The sequence below is a fragment of the Vulpes vulpes genome, chromosome 12 (genome assembly GCF_048418805.1).
Source record: "Vulpes vulpes isolate BD-2025 chromosome 12, VulVul3, whole genome shotgun sequence".
Classification (NCBI taxonomy): domain Eukaryota; kingdom Metazoa; phylum Chordata; class Mammalia; order Carnivora; family Canidae; genus Vulpes; species Vulpes vulpes.
Window position 1 is genome coordinate 106,598,889 of NC_132791.1, and position 25,096 is coordinate 106,623,984.

A 25,096-nucleotide genomic window follows, 5' to 3' on the forward strand; every position below is an offset into this window, starting at 1 on the left:
TGAACTTCTAAGAATCTTGCACAGTTTCAAAGGCAGCCTAGTAGGAAAAAAAAAAATAGCTGATTATCCTTAAGGAGAACCCAGCAGCTCTCCAAGCCAGTGCACACAAGAGAGCATGCTCTGCTTCTCTTGCATCTTCTGAACTGACTGTAGGTGATGCGGGATTTCACCCAGCACTTTATTTTTTTTATTTTTTATTTTTTTCACCCAGCACTTTAAAGGCTTGTGGCAAACTCTTACTTGCTAGTGGAGAATTCTGCCAATGATAGAGGTTGAAAATGCCACATACTTGGGTTTCCTAGTTTTTCTTGCAGAAGGGGTATGTGCATGTGGGCCTACTTTCATGCACAGCGATCTGGAAGGAAAACACCTGGAAGCTTCTCTAATAAAAAAGGGATGTGTGGAAACAAATGTCCCTTCTTCTTCAGTGGAAGTGTTGCCTAGAAATGCTGAGTCATCTTTCCATCCGTGACATAGTGAGGACGGCAAAGACGTGGAAGGGAAGCACTTGGGTCCTTGACATATCTCCAAGGCACACCATCAATCCCAGATACTAACTGCCTTTGAACATGTGGTTATTGTTAACTTCACTTTTGAGTATTTTTTGTTATTGGCACTTGTAGCACCTCTAAGTGACGCAGGGGTGTCAGTGTAAGGCTGGCTTCCTCTTTGGAGTTTCTAGTCTGGTTCTTATTTTTATTTTTTTAAGATTTTATTTATTTATTTGAGATAGAAAGAGAGAGAGAGAGAGAGCATGATGGGGGGGGGGAGGTATAAAGAGAGAGGGAGAAGCAGGCTCTCCACCTAGGAGGGAGCTCCATGTGAGGCTCCATCCCAGGACCCTGGGATCATGACCTGAGCCAAAGGCAAACACTTAACCGACCTAGCCACCCAGGGGCCCTTTTTTAGGTTTATTTATTATTTATTTGAGAGAGGGGGAGGTGGGAGTAGAGGGAGAGGGAGAGAGAGAATTTCAAGCAGACTCTTTGCTGAGCACAGAGCCTCATGAGGACCACAAGGACAATGATGAAAATGACAATGATGTGAGGCTTGATCTCTCAACCCTGAAATCATGACCTGAGCCAAAATCGAGAGTTGGACGCTGACCTGACTGAGCCACCCAGATGCTCCTGTAGTCTCTTTCTTTAAATCAAGCTCCTCCATTCCCTCATGATATAGGCTTCTGGACAGTCTGCATGGCTAGTCATCAAACGAGCTCAGACGTGTCTGAATCTGCAAGGAGTATATAGTTCAGGCTTTGTGTTGGAAACTCTGCTTTACACACTCAATGGAATCCCTATTCTAATTTTTAAGTTTTCAGTATTATAAATTTTAATACAATAACCACTGCACAGCATACTGTTATTTTTTTCTTCTTATGTAAGACAATTTGGATGCTTGATGCAAAGCATTTACAAAGGAATTAGGATTTTTTAAAAAGATTTTATTTATTTATTCATGAGAGACACACACACAGAGAGGCAAAGACACAGGCAGAGGGAGAAGCAGGCTCCATGCAGGGAGACCGATGCAGGACTCGATCCCGAGACTCTAGGATTATGCCCTGGGCTGAAGGCAGACGCTAAACCACTGAGCCATCCAGGGATCCTGGGAATTAGGATTGTTATAAAAAATCGGAATTATATAAAGAATTCATTAATATGAATTAAAATGTGTAGAGTCAAAAATAGTCCTAAACTTTTATCATCAAATTGAAATACTTGAAAATAATTTGTAAGTTTTAGGAACAATTAATAGCATTCAAACAAGACACCAAAAGAGAAATATGCTAAAAAAAAAAAAAAAAAGATAAATACTCTACTTGCTACAAATAAGTATCATCTTATTTTTATTGGCTCGTCCCAATATATTTCCAGATGAGATATTTGCTTCTAGTTAATCTGGTGGTATTAGTTTATGTTATGAATCAGGTAGGGACTGCAGGACAGTAAGCTGAATATTTAATATTTCATCTACACCTTCATGATACATATACATTTTATTTATTTATTTATTTATTTATTTATTTATTTTTAAAGATTTATTTTTATTTATTTATGATAGACATAGAGAGAGAGAGAGAGAGAGAGGCAGAGACACAGGCAGAGGGAGAAGCAGGCTCCATGCCGGGAGGGAGCCCGACACGGGACTCCATCCCGGGACTCCAAGATCGCACCCTGGGCCAAAGGCAGGCGCGAAACCGCTGAGCCACCCAGGGATCCCCGATACATACACATTTTAAATTGTTCTCTGGTCTTTTCTCACACAATGGTAGGAATTTTGCTTAGATGGTCAGGTCTAAGCTGAACAACTCCAGCTCTGTCTACCTGCACAAAATACTTTAAATGAAGAGTGAAAATTGCAATCATCTGACTAGTTTCAGACTTGTAGGCAAAGCACTGGAATGACTGAACTTTTTACTTCTCACAGAGATATGGGCATGGTAGAGATACGGTCTTTGTTTTTTTTCCTGAAGAAGATACCAAATGACGAAGAGGAAGGCTCTGATTTGCTATAATTAGGGGAAATACCTGTATCTCTATGTATTACAGCTACACATTGTTACCAAGAATGTTAAGCTTCCTGAATGTTGAAGCGATATGTATTCCAAGAGGAAAGACTGCTAACTAGAGATTTGGGAATTATCTTTCAGAAGAGATTAATTTAGTAGGAACATCGTGGGTTAGACCAGGATTCCGGGCCAGTCAGAAATGAACCCTGGCCTAAATATGAATTAGGTAAATTCTCGGGTAGCTGTTACTAGAGGACTTTGACCACCATTCAGACCATCTTTGACTTTTATTTTATTAGCAAGACCCCAAGGGAGAAGGTGAGTGATGGGCACCCCAAACCTAATCCCCGGGAATGACACTGCCAATATTAAACCAGGTCATGAGTTGTGGGAGAAAGAGGGTTTGAGGGAACTGTTTCTTAGCAATAATAGGCTGCAGGTGGGCATGTGACTGAGGAGCAGTAATCACAGAACCAGAGCAGAAAGGAGGCTGAGCAATCAAATCATCTTAATTTTCACAAATGAGAAAACATATCCAGGGTCTTAATCTAGATGAAATCTCAGATTTCTTGATTCATTCAGTTCCGTGTTCTTTCAGTACTCCAAAAGGTTATTAGGAGAGTAAAGATAGAAAAAAGAAGGGGATCCCTGGGTGGCTCAGCAGTTCAGCGCCTGCCTTTGGCCCAGGGCGTGATCCTGGAGTCCTGGGATCGAGTCCTGCGTCGGGCTCCCTGCATGGAGCCTGCTTCCCCCTCTGCCTGTGTCTCTGCCTCTCTCTCTCTCTCTGTCTATCATGAATAAATAAATAAAATCTTAAAAAAAAAAAAGAAAAAAGAAGGTGCTGCAACTTTGTGGATCAATGATGTATATGAATATATGCAAGAAAATAGAAAGGACCTTGCTACCGGTTTCCAAATCTAAGAAAAGCCTTCACCGAGAATGCAAATACTCCCCAAAATAACAGCCTCACCTGGGTGTGACAGGCTGCTACAAATGTCATGGTCACCATAAGAAATGTCATTCCCCCTCCCCACCTGGCCAATCGGGTGTAACGATAAAGAGCTGGGCTGTGAGTCAGAGCGGAAGCATTATTAGGATTTTAGTTATGGCTAGATTGGAATGGTGGGGTTGGGCGTAGGGAAGTGGGCACAGGAGAGAGTCTGCTTACTGGAGGGCAGCAGTTCTGAGAGAGAGAGAGAGAGAGAGAGAGAGAGAGCACTATGCACAAGCAAGCATGCATTGTCCAAATTTCAAAGGGACAGCTGGCGAAAATGGGTATCAGGGTCTCAATCATCTCACCAAGGTAGGACACTCCTATTTCTTAGAGGTCTTATTTTAACAGGTGAGGCAAATGGCCTTTCCCTTGTTTTTGTTTTGTTTTTCAAAAATTACACAGTTACCTTCAAGTTTATTCCTTCAGTGGCCTTTAGAATTTTCATGAAAATCATCCAAACCCTGGAAATAGGACAAGAGTGAGCCCCATCTCCTTTAAATTGTCATACCATCTCAGGTTTGTAGGAAAATAAATTTAGTTCATTGTTTTCCGTGGATAAATTTTCCAGACTTGGTGAGATTACCTGCTAAATTGTAGATTTTCATCTGGTAGAGATACAATTGATTTTTGTCTTGTCAAACCGGTCATCTATGGCCTGTTGGTAATTACTCAGGTTTTTGTTTGTTTGTTTTTTGTTTTTTTAAAAAAGATTATTTATTTATTTATCCATGAGAGACACACAGAGAGAGACAGAGACACAGGCAGAGAGAGAAGTAGGCTCCCTGCAGGGACCTCGATGCAGGACTGGATCCCAGGACCCCAGGACCATGCCCTGAGCTGAAGGCAGATGCTCAATCACTGACCACCCGGGGGTCCCTACACTGAACTTTTCAAATGCTCTCTGAATCAATTTTCACATCTTACTGGTTTTCTCATTAATGATCTTTGTTCATTTTATATTTGCTAGATAGTTAGGATTTTATCTTTTTGTAAATTAATTTTAACAGAATAATTCTTTCCCTAGTATCCTTCCAAAAAGTATCTTGTTGAGATTTTGATTGGAATTTCTTCTATCTATAGGTCCTTGTGGAGAGAATTGACATCCTTACGATACTGAGATTTACTAGTCAGGAACTAGTCTTTTAAAAACTCCGTAGTGTTTTATGGTTTCCTTTATGTAGATGATACACAGTTTTTACTCAGTTTATTCTTGGGTAACTTGTATTTTTGTTGTTGTTAGTGAGAATTGTTGCTATTTTTATTTTCTAACTGGTTATATTTTGGAATATCGGAAAGTGTGTGTGTGTATTTATTCAAAAACCTGCCACATTTACAGAATTCTTACATTATCTCTAAGAGTTTTTCAGTGTTTGTAGATACACAGTAATATTATAATTAAACAATGAATATTTTCCTGCTCGTTTGTCAATATTTTAATTCTTACCTTATTCTCCTAGAGCACAATTAGAACAGCATTGCATAGGGGTACTTGGGTGGCTCAGTGGTTGAGCATCTGCCTTTGCCTCAAGTCCTAATCCTAGGGTCCTGGGATCGAGTCTCACGTTGGGCTCCCTGCAGGGACACTGCTTCTGTTTCTGCTTCTCTCTTTGTGTCTCTCATGAATAAATAAATAAAATCTTTTTTTAAAAAAAGAACAGCATTGCATAATAAAACAGTGGGTATCTTTGTTTTGCGTGACATCATCATACTTAGTTTGAGGTGCAATTTTCAAAAGGCATTAGAGAGAAAGCCTATTTTTGTAAATTGACACAAAGGAAAGGCATTTTCACCTATCACAATCCCTATTTTCTTTAATATTTTATTTATTTATTCACAAGAGGCAGAGACATAGGCAGAGAGAGAGGCAGGCTCCCTGTGGGGAGCCCCATGTGGGACTCGATCCCAGGACCCCAGGATCATGCCCTGAGCTGAAGGCAGTTGCTCAGCCACTGAGCCACACAGGCATCCCTCAATCCCTATTTTCACCAAGATTCCTTCTCCTGTTAATATATCTCCAGCATTGCATCCTTTGACTATTAAAGACAGGGAGAGGGCAGCCTGGGTTGCCCAGCGGTTTGGTGCTGCCTTCAGCCCAGGCTGTGATCCTGGAGACCTGGGATTGAGTCTCGCATCAGGCTCCCTGCATGGGGCCTCCTTCTCCCTCTGCCTGTGTCTCTAACTTTCTCTCTCCCTGTGTCTCTCATGAATAAATAAATAAAATATTAAAATAAAATAAAAATAAAAATAAAGACAGGAAGAGTAGAGCACTTGGCTGGCTTAGTCAACAAAGCCTGTGACTCTTGATCTCAGGGTTATAGTTTCAAGCCCCACATTGGATGTAGAGATTACTTAAAAAAATAAAATCTTTTAAAAAAAAAGAAAAGAAAAGAAAATCTTAAAGGAAAATAAAGACAGATGGAGAGCCCTGTTTAATACTGCTGAATGCCAACCTACCAGCTTATTATTATTGTATTAATCTGCATATATAGCTATTGTAATGTTCTCTAATTTACCTGGCATCTCAAACATTAAATGCATGCTTGAGAGGTAAAAGAATTTTTTTTTTCAAAGTTGGAAGCGCACTTAGAGGAAGTGGTTGGAACAGGGTGCACCGTTCCTGCACCTCTACCAGAGTGCCCTGTTCAGGTGAAGGGAAGGGCCAAGCAAACAGCATTCCCATCTCTGCCAAATGGCCCCAGTCCCTGCTTTGGCTCTGCCAAGGGCCAGGCCCTCACTATAGAGTCTGCAGAGCTGAAAGCTGAATACAGAATACTTTTCTGTGCCTCTTGCCTGTGGAGCAGACTTGTCTGGCCCAGATCACACTTGAATGGATGAAAAGAATCCGTTTTTGCCTTGGCCCGAGGCCTGCAGTGGAGGCCACAAAGGCGCTTACAGACGCGCCGCAGTGGAAGGCCAGCAAAAAAAGACGGGAGAAGACTTAGGAGATTTTAAGAAGAAATAAACAAATCTTCAAGAACATTTCCAGCTGATGTAGATTATGAGATATTCACATGGCCCCTTTGCTCTCATTTGGAAAAATGAAAATTGCGAAGAAACTCATTAGAGTCTCCTGTGGGTTCACTAAAATCTTGTCTCCCAACCTCTTTGGGGAAATCTAGATAGAAAAGGAAGTTACAGGGGCACCTGGGTGGCTCAGTGGTTGAGCACCTGCCTTCAGCTCAGGGCGCGACCCCGGGGTCCTGGGATCGAATCCCACGTCGGGCTCCCTGCATGGAGACTGCTTCTCCCTTTGTCTCTGTCTCTCCCTCTTTTTCAGTGTCTCTCATGAATAAACAAATAAAATCTTTTTTTTTAAACAAATAAAATCTTAAAAAAAAAAAAAGAAAAGAAAGTTACAGCCTCTAAAGGTGGGACCCTGGGAGATGAGAAAACATATGGTGAACAAGATGGATTTCTCCCCGGAAGCCCAATCCAGGAATTCAGGAGTTTAACAAAGTAAGAGAAATGCCAGTTTGTGCATGATAATGATGTTGAGCAACCTAGCAGTGATTTTTATCAACGTGCTTTGTTTGGTGGGTAATTGTGAGAACTAGTCCCTTTGTTGCAAGTCCTTACCCTCCTTGTACTCTGGTTAGGACCGATGAAATGGGATTCTCACATCTGAGAAAGGACCGTGCCTAATGTCCCTGTAGAAGGCAGTGGCAGGGGTGTGGAGGGGAGATCTGTCTGTGGCCCTAACCTGTGCAGGACCTAGGCTAGTGAGGAAGCTGGATCCTCCCAGTTACCAGATTGGTTACCCTTGGCTATTTTCAAATGAGAGGAAACACGCTTTTGGGAGAATAAAGAAGTAGGGGGCACCTGGGTGGCTCAGTGGTTGAGCATCTGTCTTTGGAACGGGGTGTGACCCCCCGGGTCTGGGGATCGAGCCCCACGTCGGGCTCCCTGCATGAAGCCTGCTTCTCCCTCTGCCTGTGTCTCTGCCTCTCTCTGCGTGTCTCTCATGAATAAATAAAATATTTTTTAAAAAAGAAAAGAAAAAGAAGCCATCAAGATGCTCTTAGACTAACAGGTGATACCACTTCTATGATTTTCCCTCCAATTATTGCCACCCCTTGTTTCCTAAATGCTTGTTTCTGACCTTTAGTGGTGTGTGGGGTGGTGTTTGGGTGAATCTACTGGGGAGACTCAGCCACCCCCCACCACCCCATATCAACCACCCTTGGGATGCATGTTAAAATGCAGACTTCCAGGTCCCCCCTCCCTTCTAGAACTGCTGAATCAGAATATCTGGGAGGCGGGGGGAATGTGCATATTTAATTATCTCCAATTTGAGAAGAACTGGGGCTCTGAAGACCCAGAGACCCGACTCCAAACCACAGCTTTGCTCCTTATTATGGGATCTCAGGCAAACTCTTTAACCTCTGTCTCGGTTCTCCGGGAGGCGGAACAGGGACAATTAAACCTACTTGATGCGGTCGTTGCAAATATTAAGTACGACATTTTTAATTAGTGTTCACAGCTTAGCAGGGAGCAGAGTAAGCATTCCCCACACGTCGGCGATGCTTAGGCTATCATCTTGGTGAACTGCGAAGTTGGGAGCCTCCAGAGTGGCAGCGGGTCATGGGGTGACCCTGCAGGCCTGTCCCCCTTAGCCCTGCCCAGCCTGTCCTCCCTGCACTGCCTTACTGAGCAAGAGCCAGCTGGTGCCAGCCCTGGGCCCGGGACAGCCTTCCCTGCGGCTCTGGACTCCGCTGCCCCTTGCCCGGGTCTTCCCAGCTCTCTGCCACCTGCCTCTTCTCTCTCTGGCTTCTAGACGTGTCGCTTTGCTCACCTTGGTGGCCTCTTCAGGCTCAAGATCCTGGACTGTCTCCCATCTGCATGCTCTCTTTATTTTGGCCTTCCTCACAATTTTCTGCAAAAGACTCCCTCATCCATCCTCCTTCCTGCGGCTGTCCCTGAGGTGCCACTAGCTTGCCCGTCCCTTGTCAGAGGAAGGGAATCCAGACAAACCACACGGGAAGCCCAAACTCTGTGAATAGATACATTCAGGGCAATAGAAAACAATTGGAGTATTTGCTTTAAAATACTGGCCCTCCTGGAGGTAGAGCCTGGGTCCTTACTCCGTTTTATGAAAGCTTTTGTGTTTCCTTTTCAACTCCATTCCACTCTTTGGCCTTTCAAAGCTCAAAAGTGGGTTTGTGCTGAGCTGTTTCAGGAAGGAAGGTGTGCTCAGTAGGGGGCGTGAGAACAATAAAACAGCATTTTGAGTGTGACAGCTTCCAACTCAAGGAGCTGGTTATTAACTGCTCAGAGCTAGAAATGCCAAATATGTGTGAGTGGGTGGTTATGATTCCTCCCCGCTCTCTCTCTTCCCCCTCTCCCCCAACCCCCTCTCCCTCTCCCCCCTTATTCAGTTCTTAAACCTGTTAGCTTCAGCCTTCGGGTACTCCTGCAGAAGAGAAACATCTCTGGCATTCCTTGTCCTTCCCTAACAGTTGAGTGAAAGTAGAAGCAGTATAAAAGGTACGTGAAGTCATAATGTTCCCATCGAATCTCAAAACACCAAGTGGAAACTAATTCATTCTTCTGCCTCGGTAGTGGAAGGAGTTGGAAAATATTACTACCGTCCTTGGTGTTTCGGTGTGGGATTGGAGGAGTGGAAGCATTCAGTCACTTCCCCAAGGTTGCTCTGTGAGTCTCCGTGGAACAAAACTTTAGTGACAGCAGCAAATAGCAATTAGAGACCTTCTGCCTCTAGAGATGGGTCTCTCTCTTTGTCTCTCTGTCTCTTCCTCTCTCATGCACACACGTGCACACACACAGTTGTGTAGCAAACGTGAGTCTTCACCTCTCCTTTGGCTGTCTCTTACAGAGTAACCAGGATAGTTTGAGAACACACCTCAGAGACACACTTACTGGGATTAAGAAAATCCTGGATATGTGAATAAAAGAAACTGTATCATCCTGTTGGGATTTGAGGGTGTCACACCCGAATCCTGGAGCCCAGCCGTCATAGCTTGCTTGGAAGTGAAATAAAAATCGAGGTCGCAGTAAAATTAATTCAGTCACTCTGCAGTCATCGATAGACTATAAGGTAGATTTATATTTATAGAAAATCAAACAATTATGAAATACAAGAAACAGAATAAAATTAACGAGTATCTGGATCAGATATTGAGGGAGTAAGCTAAGGTGAGCATGTTTCCTGTAATAAACTAAATTTAGGCAGTGATTAGTGCTAGACGGCATTACCTGGGTTTCCAACTGCTCGAGGATTTTAGTCAATTATAAACAGTACGACCATTCTACCAGGATATGCATGAACTTTGGAACTTTCTTGGTTTGATCAGTCAAGACCTAAGCGTCTAACCAGTCTTTGAGAGCCTCTCAAGGACTTCCCAAGGGAAAATGGGAAATCTGTGTCGAATAGTGTTCCAGGAACATCTCTGCTGGAGGTTCTTGCTTTTTCTTTTTTTTTAAAGATATTTATTTATTTATTTATGAGAGACACAGAGAGAGAGGCAGAGACACAGGCAGAGGGAGAAGCAGGCTCCCTGCAGGGAGCCTGATGCAGGACTCGATCCCAGGACCCCAGGATCACGACCTGAGCCAAAGGCAGACGCTCAACCACTGAGCCACCCAGGTGTCCCGGGGTTCTTGCTTTTTTAATGAAACAAAAACCTTTAAGCCAAAGGGCATCAGTTGGTGGGTGTAGAAAGAATTCTGACTCTCCCATTTCCCTGATGGGCACACTTGTTCAGCAAGGGCAGCCCACCAGCTATCACTAATTAGAGCTAAAAACCCTCACAGTGCTAGAACTGTCCAACAATAGGAGAATACTAAAGGAAGTACGGCATGGACCTAAGATCATACAAAAATGACGTAGATACTTATGGACATGAAAAATGAAAAGCCTCTTGAACAAAGCAGATTACACACATTTTTTTCAATACGATCCTGTTTCTGTTGGAAATTTTATGCATCAACATACCTTTTAAGAAAGATGTATAGGAGATACATGCCGGGATATTAACAGTCATAATCTCTAAATTGTAGGATTATTGATTTTTCCGCTTCACTGCCGTATCTGATTGCTAAACAATGAGCCTGAATGAGTTTATATGTTTTGAAATTTTTATTTTTTTCGAACATAGAACACTACACATAATGTTTCTGCATTAAAAAGCAAAACAAAACAACTATTTTTATTTAAAATAAGCACAACTGGGCCAAGCTTTCTGCTTCCTAAAGCAAGGAGAGATTCCTGAGCAGCTTCAGAGTTCATCAATCATTCATAGCTCCCATGTTCCAGGTGTCGGGTATAGGAATCCAGGCTAAATAAAGCTGTGTGGCCTCCCAGAGTTCCTCCATAGAGAAGACAGGAAATTTCCATGGTGCCAGGGTGGCGTGTGCGGGGTTTCCAGTGGCATCAGGCCGCAGTAGTTGCTTTCATTTCACTGTGGACACAGAACAGCAGGTTGTTCTTCGAGGTAGAACAGCTCTCAGGTGGCCTCATTGGGTTCCTGCTACAGCTGGCCACTCTGCCCCTTTAAAATTACTCAAGGACACAGTTTCCTAAAAGCATAGTCTGGCTTATAAAAGTAATTTCTTCTTTTTTTTCCCCTTAAGATCTTATTTATTCATGAGAGATGCACAGAGAGAGAGGCAGAGACACAGGCAGAGGGAGAAGCAGGCTCCCTGTGGGGAGCCCCATGTGGGACTCGATCCCAGGACCCCTGGATCACGACCTGAGCCAAAGGCAGATGCTCAGCCCCTGACCCCCCACAGGTGTCCCTGGAAGTAATTTCTGAGAAGCAAAGTCACTCCAGCCTGAAGACCAAGTTTAGAGGTCATGCCTCAGCAGACAAGGGTTTCCATAACACTTTGTCTTTTGTCCCCCTGGGCATCTGGGACCTCTCCTCTCCTTCCTGCAGACACTGTCCCCAACAGAACAAAAAAATCTGTTTGGCCCGTGTGCCTCCTTCCCTCCTGAGCTGAGGCAGAGGGTAGTAACAGCAGCTGCGTGAGTCTGACTTAACGTAAATACTTTATTTACCTTTGTATTTACTGTATGCATCTGTCCAGTGTTTGCACAGCTGTTGGCCGTCTGTGTGCCCGAAGATTAGCCTTTGCCGCCCTGATCTGTCTCAAACGCGGAGCACTGCGCCAGGGATCGGGCTCCTGGCTCACTTTCCTTCACCCAGCCTCCAGCCTGGTACCCGACAGATGAGAACTCAATTAAACAGGATGCTTCTCGGGACGCCTGGGTGGCTCAGTGGTGGAGCATCTGCCTTCCGCCCAGGGTGTGATCCCGGGGTCCTGGGATCGAGTCCCGCATCAGGGTCTCCACAGGGAGCCTGCTTCTCCTTTTGCCTGGGTCTCTGCCTCTCTCTCTGTGTGTCTCTCATGAATAAATAAATAAAATCTTAAAAACAACAACAACAAAAAGGATGCCTCTTAGGGCGAGTTGGTCACTTCCTGAAAGGGATCTTTCTCCCTTGGTCAGAGCAACAGCCGGATGTCCTGGTCTGCTCGGGGGAGACAGGAGGGTTGATTTTGTTTTCATGGCAAAAGGATGCGTTGTTGAATCAAGGGGATGTTGGGGAGGTTTGTTTCTCCCCACCACACTGCACTGGAGGTTTGGGGCAAGTGTAGGCTCTGAAAACTAGGCTGGAAGCAGGGCTGCTGATATGGAATGGGTGGGGATAGAACCTTTGCTGTCTGATGAGGCTTTCTTGCCCATCGACAAAAACTGAGTAAGGACTGGGTACCTGAAATCTCAAGTTTGGCTGATCCATATACCAGAGCTTAGCTTCAGACAAGCGCCTGGATGTGCATTTGGTTTTGCTGCCGCCTTCTTTGTGGGTGTGGGGGAGTCGCGGGCACCTGCACCAGGTCCACTTAGCGGTGGGGGAGATGCAAGAGCACAGGCCGCTGGCTCCCCTCCTGCAGTAGAGGGATGGGAGAGGGTGCAATGTGGCTTTTCTGTTTGGTTGGGCTTTCTCCAGCAACGTACAGATATATATATTTTTAAGATTTTATTTATTTGAGAGAAAGAGAGTGTCTGTGTGTGTGTGTGTGTGAGAGAGAGAGCACCAGCGAGAAGAGGGGCAGGGGAGAGGGAGAAGCAGACTCCCCGCTGAGCAGGGACCTGATGTGGGGCTTGATCCCAGGATCCCGGGGTCATGACCCCAGCTAAAGGCAGATGCTTAACCGACTGAGCCACCCAGGAACCCCAGATAATTTATTCTTCTTTTTTAAAAAATATTTTATTTATTTATTCATGAGACACAGAGAGAAAGAGAGAGAGATGCAGAGACACAGGCAGAGGGAGAAGCAGGCTCCATGCAGGGAGCCAGACGTGGGACTTGATCCCGGGACTCTGGGGTCACACCTTGCGCCGAAGGCAGGTGCTAAACCGCTGAGCCACCCAGGGATCCCCCAGATAATTTATTCTTAAAGAACATTCTTGCCCAATTTCATATGACCTGGCCAATCAACATACGTTTATTTAAAAAGAGATGGCTTTCATGAAAACAAAAAAGATAATAAAGTACCCCCTGAATTTTAGTCAGAACTTGAATCTCTGAGCCTCAGTTTCTCTGAGAGTTAAAACTGCCTTATACCTACTGATAAAGCCTCAGATCTTCTACTGAAAGGTGTTCCACAGGCATAGAAAGCACTGAATTACCTAAACTATAATTTTCTCAGCTGCTTGACCTTTTTCTCTGCTACTGTAGTACTCTTTAATAAAGTATTCTGTAGTCATGAGCAAAATGGCTGCTGTTGCTTTTTGGTTAAAATCCATCAGGAACTAAAGAGAAATACTTTTTAAATTAGATCATGACCCAGAAAAGGAGTGAACTAGTAAGTTTGAGTCTGTTATCAGCTCTGCTTGAGACTGGCCTTTTATACCACTCTGAGGAGCACTGTTGTTTGTTTTCATCATGAAATACATAAGAGAAAAAAATTGAGTGGGGAGCAAGGGAGTAATATTTTGATAGGATAGTTTTATTATTTTGTCTGATATATTACGACCTTGAACCCCCCCACCCCTCACTATATTCAGGGATTGTCCATACTTAAAGTTAAATACAAAATAACTTCCAAGGCCAGTGCAAGTGATTTAAAAAAATAATAAAATGAAACATTGGATTATCTACTACGGTTCTTCTGAAGTTGCCCAGGAAACCTAGCATCTAAGTTTCAGAATCATAGGTAAATTCTCAGCCAACATGTATTTTGAATACAGCAGGAAAACACAGATGTTTTAGCCCTTCTGAGATGCATTAATTTCTGGAAACTGGAAGCCGTAAAAGACAAAGTCGTGGGAGGGGAATTGCAGGGAGCACCCTGGGAAAGAAGCAGCCCTCAAGTTGAATGACCTCTCTTTGATCTCTTGCTTTCCCAAGTCACTTTCCCATGCACTTCCTCAACACTGGTTTCAGTTCTTTAGATCTAATAAAAGGCTCTGGGGTTGGGAGCATCACCCAGCAGCTGAGCAGAGTGCTGATTCAGGCAAAGCTCTGAGGGAGGGGTAGAGCACTCAATGTGTTTACAGTGAAATGGTGTGTGTGTGTGTGTGTGTGTGTGTGTGTGTGTGTGTGTATGAGAGAGAGAGATTGAGAGAGAGAGAGAGAGTTCTCATGAAGATTAGTAACATCTTAACACCACCCTTACCACTCGCACAACCACCAATAGGAGATTTAGCTTCTTCCAAGCCACCTCAATTAAACATACATTTTAAATAAAGCAGTATGTTTGCTGGGGAAATGCAGCTTCAAAGTTCCCTAGACCCGATTTCCCTTCCAAACATTTTGCTGTCCCTCAAGGATCTTGCATATAGAACTGTTATAGCTGCCTCTTTGTTAATTATTTCATGAGCCTCTACATAATTTTGCTTGCTAAGAAGCAGAATTAATACTTTATTCAAAGATTACATTTCATTGTGATTCCTTTCATTTCCTGAACTAAGTTCACATCTGACGATAAAATGGAATCTCTGTGGCTCTAGGTGATGCCAAGTGTAGAGCTCAGATAGTGGGTTGCTTTGGTCCCTCAGAATGTTTTTTTTTCTGATGATTTTAGAAATGCTGAGTGATTTTTTATTTTTTAAAGATTATTTATTCATGAGAGGCACAGAGAGAGAGAGAGGCAGAGACACAGGCAGAGGTTGAAGCAGGATCCCTGTGGGGAGTTGGATGCGGGACTGGATCCCAGGACCCCAGGATTACCACCTGAGCCGAAGGCAGATGCTCAACCACTGAGCCACCCAGGCTTCCCCTGAGTCATTTTTATGTCTTAGTTGTATTGCAAAATTAGATTGATTTCTGCCTCATTTTCAAAATATTATGCAAAGAACTTTGGGAAGCATAATAGTCACTGTCAATTTCCAAGTTTCTTTTTTTCCCCACACTTTTTTTATAACAATTAAATTGATCTACTTTTATGATATCCAACTGAAGAACAAAGAAATTAAGCAGGCCCATTTCACAGATAGAAACACAGAGATGTTATTAACTTGCTCAAAGTTACAGAGTGGACAAAATAGAAAAATGAGAACAAGAACCAGCATCTGCTAACATGTACCACCTTTCTTTCCAAGATGGTGATTATTTTAGTTGGGAATGAGAAGACATTTCTTGTAACTTGGCTTTAATTTTCTGTGCCTTTAACATATGAAACCTAATTACAAGGTTAGAGTACGATTTTGCCTTATAGGCATTAAATTACTCATTTACTATGTATCCCTCACTGCTGAATCTTGATGTTTTCTTAGATTTCCGTTGTAATTTGTTTTGATTTGCTTTGCAGTAAATTGCAAATTATGTAATTTTATAATTTGCAGTTGCCCCCACTGGTAATAAATATAAAGATACATCCATAGCAATAAATAACAGCATAAAATCAGTAAGCATATGGATTCTGTACTCTGACAGTACAGAACTTACTCATTTGTTTGGCAATGTGGATACAGTGGTGAATAAACAGCCCTGACCTCAGGGAGCTTTCATTTTAGTAAGAGAGGCAAATAAACAATCAATTACAAAACATAACCATGTAGGTGATCTGTTCTGTTCTCACACACACACACACACACACACACACACACACACAAACAAAAGAGCAGAGTAAGAGGATAGAGAAGGCAAACCCATTTAGATGGTAATTGAAAAGGTTACTTTAAAAAAAGGGAAGTGGCACTTGCTGGTTTAAGAACAGCTGGAGGTTGGCCTCCTAGGGGCCAAGTGAATGTTAAGAAGGCAAGACTGGAAAAAAAAAAAAAAAAAAAAAAAAGAAGGCAAGACTGGTGGGGCACCTGGCTGGTTCAGTCAGTAGAGAATGTGACTCTTGGATCTGGGGCTCTGGGTATGAGCCCCACGTTGGGTGTAGAGGTTACTTAAAAAAAAGACAGGACTGGAGGGGTGCATAGGCGCTAAAGGGACTTGCAAGGTGAGGGAAGGGCTTTGGTAGTGTGATTAGAATAGAGCACCAGAGTTTCCAGCAAGGCATCTGATATTATCTTACCAATGATTCGAAAAGAAATACTCTGGTTGCTAAGTTGAGACCAGACCGTGTAGGGGAAAGAATGGAAGCAGGAGACCAGTTAGTCACCCAGGAAAGAGATGATGGGGGGCAGATGTGGGTGTCAGTTTAAGAGGGAGGAAAGAGATTGAAATCAGTATGTGCTTTGAAGGTAGAGCTTGGATTTGCTGCTAAAATGGAAGCAGTGTTGAGAGAAAGAGATGTTTTTGACATGAGATGGGAAAGAACTGAAGAAAGCATTTTGAGGTTTTTTTTTTTAAGTAGGCTCTGTGCCCAATGTGGGGCTCAGTAGGCTCTATGCCCAATGTGGGGCTCAAACTCATGACCCTGAGATCAGCCAGGCGCCCCGAGTTTTGTTTTTAATAAAAAAATTAAGGGTTCTGGGTGCCTGGGTGGCTCAGTCGGTTAAGCATCTGCTTTTGGATCAGGTCATGATCCCAGGGTCCTGGGATCAAGCTCCACACCTGGCTCCCTGCTCTGTGGGGAACTTGCTTCTCCCTTTCCTGCTCCTATTGCTTGTGCACGCTCTATGATATAAATAAATAAAATCTTTAAAAAAATGAAGAGTTCTGTTTTGGACATATACCGTTTGAGATATCCAAATGGAGATGCCTTGTAGGCAGCTGGATATATGAGCCTGGAGTGCTGGGTAGAGGTCAGGGTTAAAGATATACATCACTGTATGGAGGCTATTTAAAGGCAGAGGCTGAAGGAGACTGCCCTGGGAAGCAGTATAAAAAGAATACAAAAGGCCCAAGGTCAGAGCCCTGGGGCAGCCAACATTTAGAATCCTGGAAGAGGAGAAGGACCCAAAGGGAAGAGACAGCAAAGGAGCTACCGTTAGGCCGAATGATTCACAGCAGATACGTAGAGCTAGAGCTGGTGGGAAGGTTCAATGACTGAAAAGCAAAACCTTTGTGGGAGAACAACTCAAAGTCCTAAATTATTGTGATAGAGGCTAATGTGAACCAAATGTGACCAGAAGAGGATGGGAGATGGGAAGTTTAGCATCTCAATGCATGCCCCCAGGGATGTGTCACATCCCAGGGAATAGGACTGCCGACTGCTTTCTAAAACATTGCTCAATAGTAGCTTTCTGTTGCAAAGGGCTCCATGTTTAAGAGAGGCTACTCCATGGCCATCCTTACCAGCTAGGGGAAAGCAACACAGAGAATACATTTTTTTCAAAAAAATCTATTTTGTTGTCCTGTTTTATAGGGACACTTTATGGAGCTGGCTCCCGGGCCAGGACCAAAAAAAAAAAAAAAAAAAAAAAAAAAGCAAGGTAATGTCAAATGTCGTTTTGGGAAAATTCTCTGTTAAACGTGGCTCATTTTCAGCAACTCCTATTTCTCAAGGCAGCTGTTGAGCATTCAATTTGGAGATGAATAAGCCTCCCTCTCTCCCTTGCTCAACTCCCAGGATCTCTCTAAACTCAAGGTTAGGTGAGTGTTGCAGTTGCCTGTGTGGCTGCCCTTCTCGCTGGCTCTGTTTGTCTGCACCATGACGCTGCTTCAGTGCCTGGAGGGGACTGCAGGGCAACAGATCAGAGATGCCAGGAGTGAGCCCAGATGCTCCTGCCTGGAGGATGACAGTGCCAGGCTGAGGCCTCCAACAGCTTAAGAGGGAGGGTGGATTTGCCTTGCTTTTTCCTCTCTTGCCCCTCACCTTGGGAATATTCACTCAAACCATAACAAATGCAGCTACTTAACGTTACGTAATAATATTAGCACATTTTACAGCTAGACAGGCTTTTTCTCTTTGAGGGGATGTTGCAGTTTGGGGGGACACATATATTGAATCATGAAGGGTATTATTAGGACAGAGGTAATTGGTTACAAACACTTGAAACACCAAGTTCACATGGCTGCAGAGTTGCCCAGAAATCACAACCTTCGGTTATTCTGCTGGTTTAGTGATAGTAACTATTATTCATAGGATATTTGGATGCTTCTTTCCAAGGAGAGGGAGTGCTGACTCAGAACGAGAGTAAAGATCATCAGCACCCTTGAGCTTGCTCAAACATCTCTGACATTTGGAATACACATATGGAATCCATTTGTTCATTCTCTGAACGAGATATAATAGCAACAGGGGGAAAGTTCCCAAAATGTTTTGAGACTCTGAAGTACAATATCTGTGTCATCCAACGTATGCATAAATCCTAGCTCCTTTCTGTATTGTTCACCTTCTCCATCGGTTGAGCATATAAACCACTTAATAATACTCAGCCACTGCAGGTGAATTTTGGGGTGTGAGGGCAAAACTGTGGGATGTGAGGACATTCAAAAATAATGCAGAATGTCTTTCTTGTAGTGAGAGTAGGCAAGGGACCAGAGCCTTGGGTAAGTAAAACTTGTTTCCCATGCTGACTTGGTTTAATGTCCCGTGTTGGCTTCTTGACATCATAGGAAGTTTTGTGTTTAATGCTCACCAATCCTGGGAACAACACAAGTTTCTTTCTTTTTTTTTTTTTAATTTTATTTATTTATTCATAGAGACACACACAGAGAGGCAGAGAGACACACAGGCAGAGGAAGAAGCAGGCTCCATGCAGGGAGCCCGACGTGGGACTCGATCCAGGGTCTCCAGGATCACGCCCTGGGCTGCAGGCGGCGCTAAACCGCTGCGTCACTGGGGCTGCCCACAACACAAGTTTCTGAATCCCTCTCTGCATACATGTTGCTCTCTCCAGAGAGGGCTCCCTGTGGCCAAAAGGCAAACCCCTGGGACTGTTGCAGTTTGGAGCAAGCAATTTTTAAACTATGGGTTTGCTTTAGAATTAAGGCCTCCAGTTTTCATGATTTATCTTGCTGTTTCTCCAGTAGTTAGGAAGCATCCATCAAGACTGTGTGGACCCCAAGTGTACCTGTTTCCAGGAGATGGCTAGGGTACTAGAATATAATTTATTTGAGCTAGGCTTCTTTAAATGTTCTCATCCTGGTTTGTCCCTCTATGCAAATCTTCTCATTCTATCCCTTACCCCGTTCTCTGCTAGCAAATATGCAGAATCTTGGTCTTGAAGGAAACTTTGGTCACTTAAAAAAATATTTTATTTATTAGAGAGAGAGAGAGAGAGCATGCACAAGTAGGGGGAAGGGCAGAGGAAGGGAGGGGGGAGGACGAGCAGACTCCCCACTGAGCTGGGAGCCCAACTCTCTCGGGGGCTCCATCCCAGGACCCCCTGATCATGACCAAAGCCCAAGTCAGACACGTAATGGCCTGAGCCACCCAGGTGCCCCCAAAGAAACTTTGATTATACTGAAGCAGCCAAGAGTGGGATTATTCAGCGTGTTCACTCCCTGATTTCTCCCCAGGATGTGTTGAAATCGCGTTTCCTAGACATGCCCTTGAAATTCTGCGAAGTGTGGTCAAGGCCACGTTTTCTATTCACTGACACCCACTGACATGACTGAAGGCTGAGCCGACCCGAGTCACTGCAGTGACATTAGACGATGCAGTATTCGGCATCTGCAGGTTTGAAGACGAAGGAGTTAAACTGTGTAGCTTAACCCCCCCCCCCCTCCCCAACATGTAGACACTAAATGAATCAGGAGTGAAAGGCACATTATAAAAGAAAACCACCAAAATAGAACGGTGGAATGTCAAGCTCTACTCCGTTACACAGATGGTTGCTGCAGGTGGAAGTGCTGCTGGGTCTCCGGAGGCTGAACAAAAGGAACACGGGGGAGAACCGAGGGCAGGGTCCTCCTCGGGCGGGCGGGCTGGGGTGCGGGCCCTGTGAGCTCCCTCACTTTCTCCGAAAACCGCTTTTCAGTGCAGCCACGCACCTGGGGGGCTGCGGCTCCCGCACCCTTGCTCGTCCTCTCTGTCCCCGGCCATGTCCCTTGCAGGCTTCTGGTCCATAACCGGGAACGAAGGAGCCAACGACGGAAGGAACTTGTGGGCCTCCGGTTCCCGGGCGCAGCGGACGACCCCGCGCGGCCGAGCTGGGGCGCCCGGGCTGCTCCCCCCGCTCCCCGCTCCAGGCCCCGCGCGGGGACCTCGGGGGGGGGTCGGCGGGGCGCAGAGGAGCGGCCGCCCAGCCGCGGAGGAGGCGCCTCCCCGGCCCCCCCCCCCGCCGCGCCCCCGCGCCCCCGCGCCCCGCGGTGCACGTGCGCCCCCGGACAACAGCAGGCGAGGCCCGGGCGCGCCCCCGCCGCCGCGGCCGCGCGCACGCTCCGCCCTCCCCCCGCGCGTGCTCGTGCCCGCGGCCGCGGCGGGGACGCGCCTCTTCTCCCCGCTGCGGGCGTCGCGGGCGCAGGGGGAGGCGGAGCGGAGGAGGCGGAGGCCGGGCGCGCGGGCGGGGGGCGGGGGGCGGCGCGGGCTGGGCGGGGGCGGCCCGAGGCGAGGGCGTCGGGGTGGGGGGCTCGGGCACCCGGGGCCACTCCGCGGGGGCGGGCGGGCGCGGCCGGGGGGCGGCTCCGGAGCCCGGGTCCCCGCCCCCGGGGCTGAGCGCGCGGCGGGGCGGGATGCGGCGCTGGCGCGGGGGGCGCCCGGCCGAGCCCCCGCGGCTGCCCTCGGCGGCCAGGCGCTAGGCGCGGCGCGGCGCGGCGGCGAGGAGGAGGAGGAGGAGGAGGAGGGCGCGGGCCCGGCGCCCCGGAGGGCAGACACGGAGCGGCGAGCGGGGCGCAGCGAGGCCGCGGCGGCGCGGCGGGGCCGCGGGGCTCGGTAAGGCGCGGGCCGCGCAGGGCCGGGGGTCGGGCGGCGCGGGGGGGGCCGCGGGGCCCGGCCGGCCTTCCTGGAGGAGGTTCCTTCCGCAGCCGGGACCCGGCGGCGCGAGCCCCGGAGAGCAGCTCGGGGACCCCGGCGCGCCCAGCCCCGCGCGCCCCCGCTCCGTCTGCAGCCCCCGCGGCCGGGGCGGCCGGGCCTGCAGCGCGCCCGAGGCTCGGCGGGCGGGAGCGCGACCCGGGCACGGCGGGCGGCGGGGCGGGGGCGGGGCGGGGGCGGGGGCTGGGCCTGGGACCCGGGCGCTGCCCGCCGGCGACCTCGCCGAGCCCGGCTCTGCCCTCAGAGTTTTCCCTCTCCTCGTTGTAATTGGCTGAAGTCGCCGCCGCATATTGCACGATATTGGTGCCTTAGTGCCCCCCCCCCCCGCCTCCCCTTAACGCCCGGAGCTCCCCGCCACCCGGTGCTGTCGCCGCCGCCTTTCTCAATTTCGTTGACTCGGGTCGATATTGATGTAAAAGATTCTCGCGAAATAGTATCGTTAGGAAACGGTAGGGAGAGAGAGTCAAACCTGTTTTTTTTTTTTTTTTTTTTTCTTCTTTTTCTTTCTTTCTTAGCTTTAGCCTACTTCTGGACCCTTTGCAACTTCACCTTCAGTCGCTGACGCCTAAAGGAGGTTGGAGGGGAGAGGGCTCGACCGCAGGGTGCTTGGGATGCGGCTTAATAGTTGTCTTTCAGGAAATAGAATTTGGATAATTGCGATTTTGATCTGCATGCGGAATTGCAATCTGCTTTTAAAGTGCTTCGGGCGCTGCATGATGCTACATGGGTAGCTGGCAGCTGGGCCACATTGCATTGTTGTCAGCATCTCTTTTATTTTCCATTCTTTCGGAGTTTTGTTTGGCACCGATTTAGACCTTTTTAAGTCAGTGTGAGTGGGAATAACTTCTGATACACTGGTTGCTTCTGGTGAACATTGTCTATATTCTTATTTCTGTTGGAAGAAGGAAAAGCATATGGTACTAGAGCACAGAGGCTGTGGGAGCCCAGGAAATGTGTCAGTTTGATTCCGCAGTAGGATTTGTTGTAATATTTTTGAGTTGTGATGGTTATGATGCATTAATAGAGTTTTCCTGTTGGTTGTGATGCGGTAATAGAATTTTCCTCCTGGGTAAACTGCAGTCCAACTCAGAATCTTGATATTTGCTCCTTGCACTCGAGAGTTGAAGGAAATTGTAGCTTAATTGCTGCTCCAACATGACCTCAAAGTTTTTCAAGTACTCATTGGCATAAATTCTTTTTAATAGGGCTATTTGTGAAGATGAGGGACTACGGTGTTCCGATTTCCATTCTCAGGAAAATCTGGAGTCTACTTCCTTCCCCAAATTGCATGTGTGGTGATGCTTTATAGGACACGTCTCTAGAATGGTGCCACTTTGGAACTGTGCTCAAGCCAGTCATCTTCATACCGTGGTCTCTATAGCAGTCCATGGACTAAAGCAGCACTTTGGACAGAGACTTGTCCAGCCATAGCTGGCGTGGAGGCCCGGTGTACTGCCTGGTGGTGCACGTTGAGGTGGGCGATAAAGTGTAAGTGGGCCACAGAGGAAATGTTAGTTGGAAGAACCTTCCCTGGTTATGTAACTGTTTTGTTTTCTAGGGAGTGACTAGGAAGCAGTCGGGCAGGTTCAACTGTCATTAGTCTTTGATGTTGGTTTAAATTCCAGTAGTTCTGTTCCTTTTATTTTCTTTGCCCAGCCTCCACATCATTTTCCAGTCGTCAGCTGGGTGAGACACTTTAATGGCAATACATTCATCTCCACCTCCCATTCTCTTTCTCTTATTTTCTCTTTAGATGTCTTATTCAGCAGTGTTTTCCCTTTCCAGGCCGGGCCTGGGTATATTGTCTGCACAGGGTATATAGATTCACTGTTAACTATAAATGCGTTTAATAAATGTCAAGGAATAGCACCTGTTTTCTGCAGAAGCCTGTGGTAGCAGAAGAAAAATGGAACAAAATGAACTAAACATTGTTTTTATTTTTATTTTTTTAAGATTTTATTTATTCATGAGAGACACACAGAGAGAGAGAGGCAGAGACACAGAGGAGAAGCAGGCTCCATGCAGGGAGCCCGATGTGGGACTCCATCCCGGGTCTCCAGGATCACGCCCTGGGCTGAAGGCGGTGCTAAACCGCTGAGCCACCCGGGCTGCCCCAGAACTAAACATTGTTCAATGTATTTTAAAGATTGTGTTATCTTGTATTTATAGATAATGGCTAATATTCTTCAGCATTTTTAGGATTTAACCTGTTAATTAGTGAAATCTGATGTCCATGGAAGTAGTTAAGAGAGCAGGACTTGAAACCAGGTCACGGGTGCAGTTTTGCCATTTAGTAGCTTGTGTGGCATGGTCCCTTTTTTGGGCAGGTAATTTATGTTTCTGAGCTTGTTTTCCTTATGTACAAAACAGATGAGAAGGCTTGCATTGTCTTCCTTGACAAAGTTGTTGTGAAGGATGAGATGAGAGAAAGAATGTGAGAATGCCGTGTAAAAATTTTTATACGTGTAAGGTATCACTTTTTACATATAAATTTAGTATTTTTGTTTTAAATATTTTAACATCAAATTTTTTTTAAAGATTTTATTTATTTATTCATGAGAGACACAGAGAGAGAGAGAGAGGCAGAGACACAGGCAGAGGGAGAAGCAGGCTTCATGCAGGGAGCCCCACGTGGGACTTAGTCTCAGGTCTCCAGGATTAGGCCCTGGGCTGAAGGCCGTGCTGAGCCACCCGAGCTGCCCCTTAACATCAATTTTTAAAAATGCACATAAGAAATGAGAATGTGTTAGAGCTCTTCCACTTCCCCCCAGTTTTTTTTTTCCCCACTTCCAAAATTTTGTGATTCTTTCTCATTCTTAGGAAATCCTTATGTAGTGCCTAGAGTTTTGGATTCTTTGGAATTTTGATTATTCTGAGACAGATGTCAAGCTTATTGAGACTTTGAGCTTCTTTAAAGTACCACTTTAAAATATTAAAGGAGGGGCCCCTGGGTGGCTCAGTCAGTTAGGCGGCTGGCTCTTGATTTCAGCTCAGGTCATGGTCTCAGGGTCCTGGGATCCAGCCCTGTGTTGGGCTCCACAGGGAGTCTGTTTGAGGATTCTCTCTCTCTCTCTGTCTTCCCCAACCCTCCTTCCTGTCTCTCCCTGCTAGTGTGGCTCTCTAAAATAAATAAATCTTTCAAAACCCCAAATCAAAGGAGGTTATAAGCCAGGGTTTGTGAGAAGCACTGTTGAGTAAAAAAATACTTTATATTTGTCTGCATTATTTAGTATAGAAGTTGGCAGAATTTACTCTGTAGGCCAAATGTGGCCACAGCCTGTTTTTTTGTATGGCCTACGAACTAAGAATGATTTAGAAAATTTTAAATGATGGGGAAAAAAAAGAACATTTCATAGCATGCACAAGTTATATAAAATTCAAATATCAGTGCCCATAAATAAAGTTTTACTGGAACACAGTCATGCTCATTTGTTTCTGTATTGTCTATGGCTATGTTGGCAGTACAACAACAGAGTTCTTGCAGCAGAGACGTGGCCTGCAGAGCTTAAAATATTTATGATCTGGCCCTTTACAGAAAAGGTTTGCCAACCTTTGATTTAGGACTTAAATTTTTTTGCTTTACTGAGCACAGGCCTTATTTCCTGTCATAGCATTTTAGTGGCTAAGACCCCTGGAAAGGTGCTCATTTGTGCTTTGGAGCCACATAGACTTATGTTCGAATGCCAGCTGTGATATTTATAAACTTTGATCCTGGACAAATTAATTAACATCTTGATACGTCAGGTATCTCCTTGATTGAGAATAATGAGAGAATCTGCCTTAGACATTGTAGTGATGATTAAATGAAATTTGTAGTGATGATTAAATGAAATGATACTTGTCAATGCTTAACACGATATATAGTAAGCACTCAGTGAGTCATAGATGATGATTATAATGATGATGATTATGCCTAAAATATTGTAGGTCACCCTTGCCCCTGTATTACAGAGTTGTTTTCTTTAGTGGTATGTTACTTGTTACTGAATTTTCTCCTTTAGTGAAAACATTCGTTAATAGCTGATAATTGGAATAACTTGAGAGATTTCCCATAAATTGTACTTTATTTTTATTAATCACTTATTTATTTATGTATTTTTAAAGATTTTATTTATTTATTCATGAGAGACACAGAGAGAGAGAGGCAGAGACACAGGCAGAGACACAGGCATAGAGAGAAGCAGGCTCCACGCAGGGAGCCTGATGTGGGACTCCATTCCGGGTCTCCAGGGTTGCGCCCTGGGCTGAAGGCAGGTGCTAAACTGCTGAGCCACCCAGGCATCCCAATCACTTGCTTATTTAGATGATAAAGA

The 25,096-nt window shown here is 45.6% G+C and overlaps 1 protein-coding gene across 17 annotated transcripts in view; it reads left to right on the forward strand.

Moving 5' to 3' along the window:
- The window catches only part of ARHGAP32 (Rho GTPase activating protein 32), a 322,644-nt gene that overhangs the window by 13,028 nt on the left and 284,520 nt on the right, over positions 1-25,096 (forward strand). For 5 of the 17 annotated variants that reach the window (XM_072729357.1, XM_072729351.1, XM_072729367.1 and 2 more), the window contains exon 1: positions 21,031-21,232. The exons of 3 other annotated variants lie outside the window; for them this stretch is intronic. The gene's annotated coding sequence lies outside the window, so the exon portion shown is untranslated. Of the gene's footprint in view, positions 1-20,579; positions 20,685-20,973; positions 22,272-25,096 lie in introns of those variants that run through there. 9 more of the 17 variants (XM_072729349.1, XM_072729358.1, XM_072729359.1 and 6 more) reach the window with 8 other exon arrangements.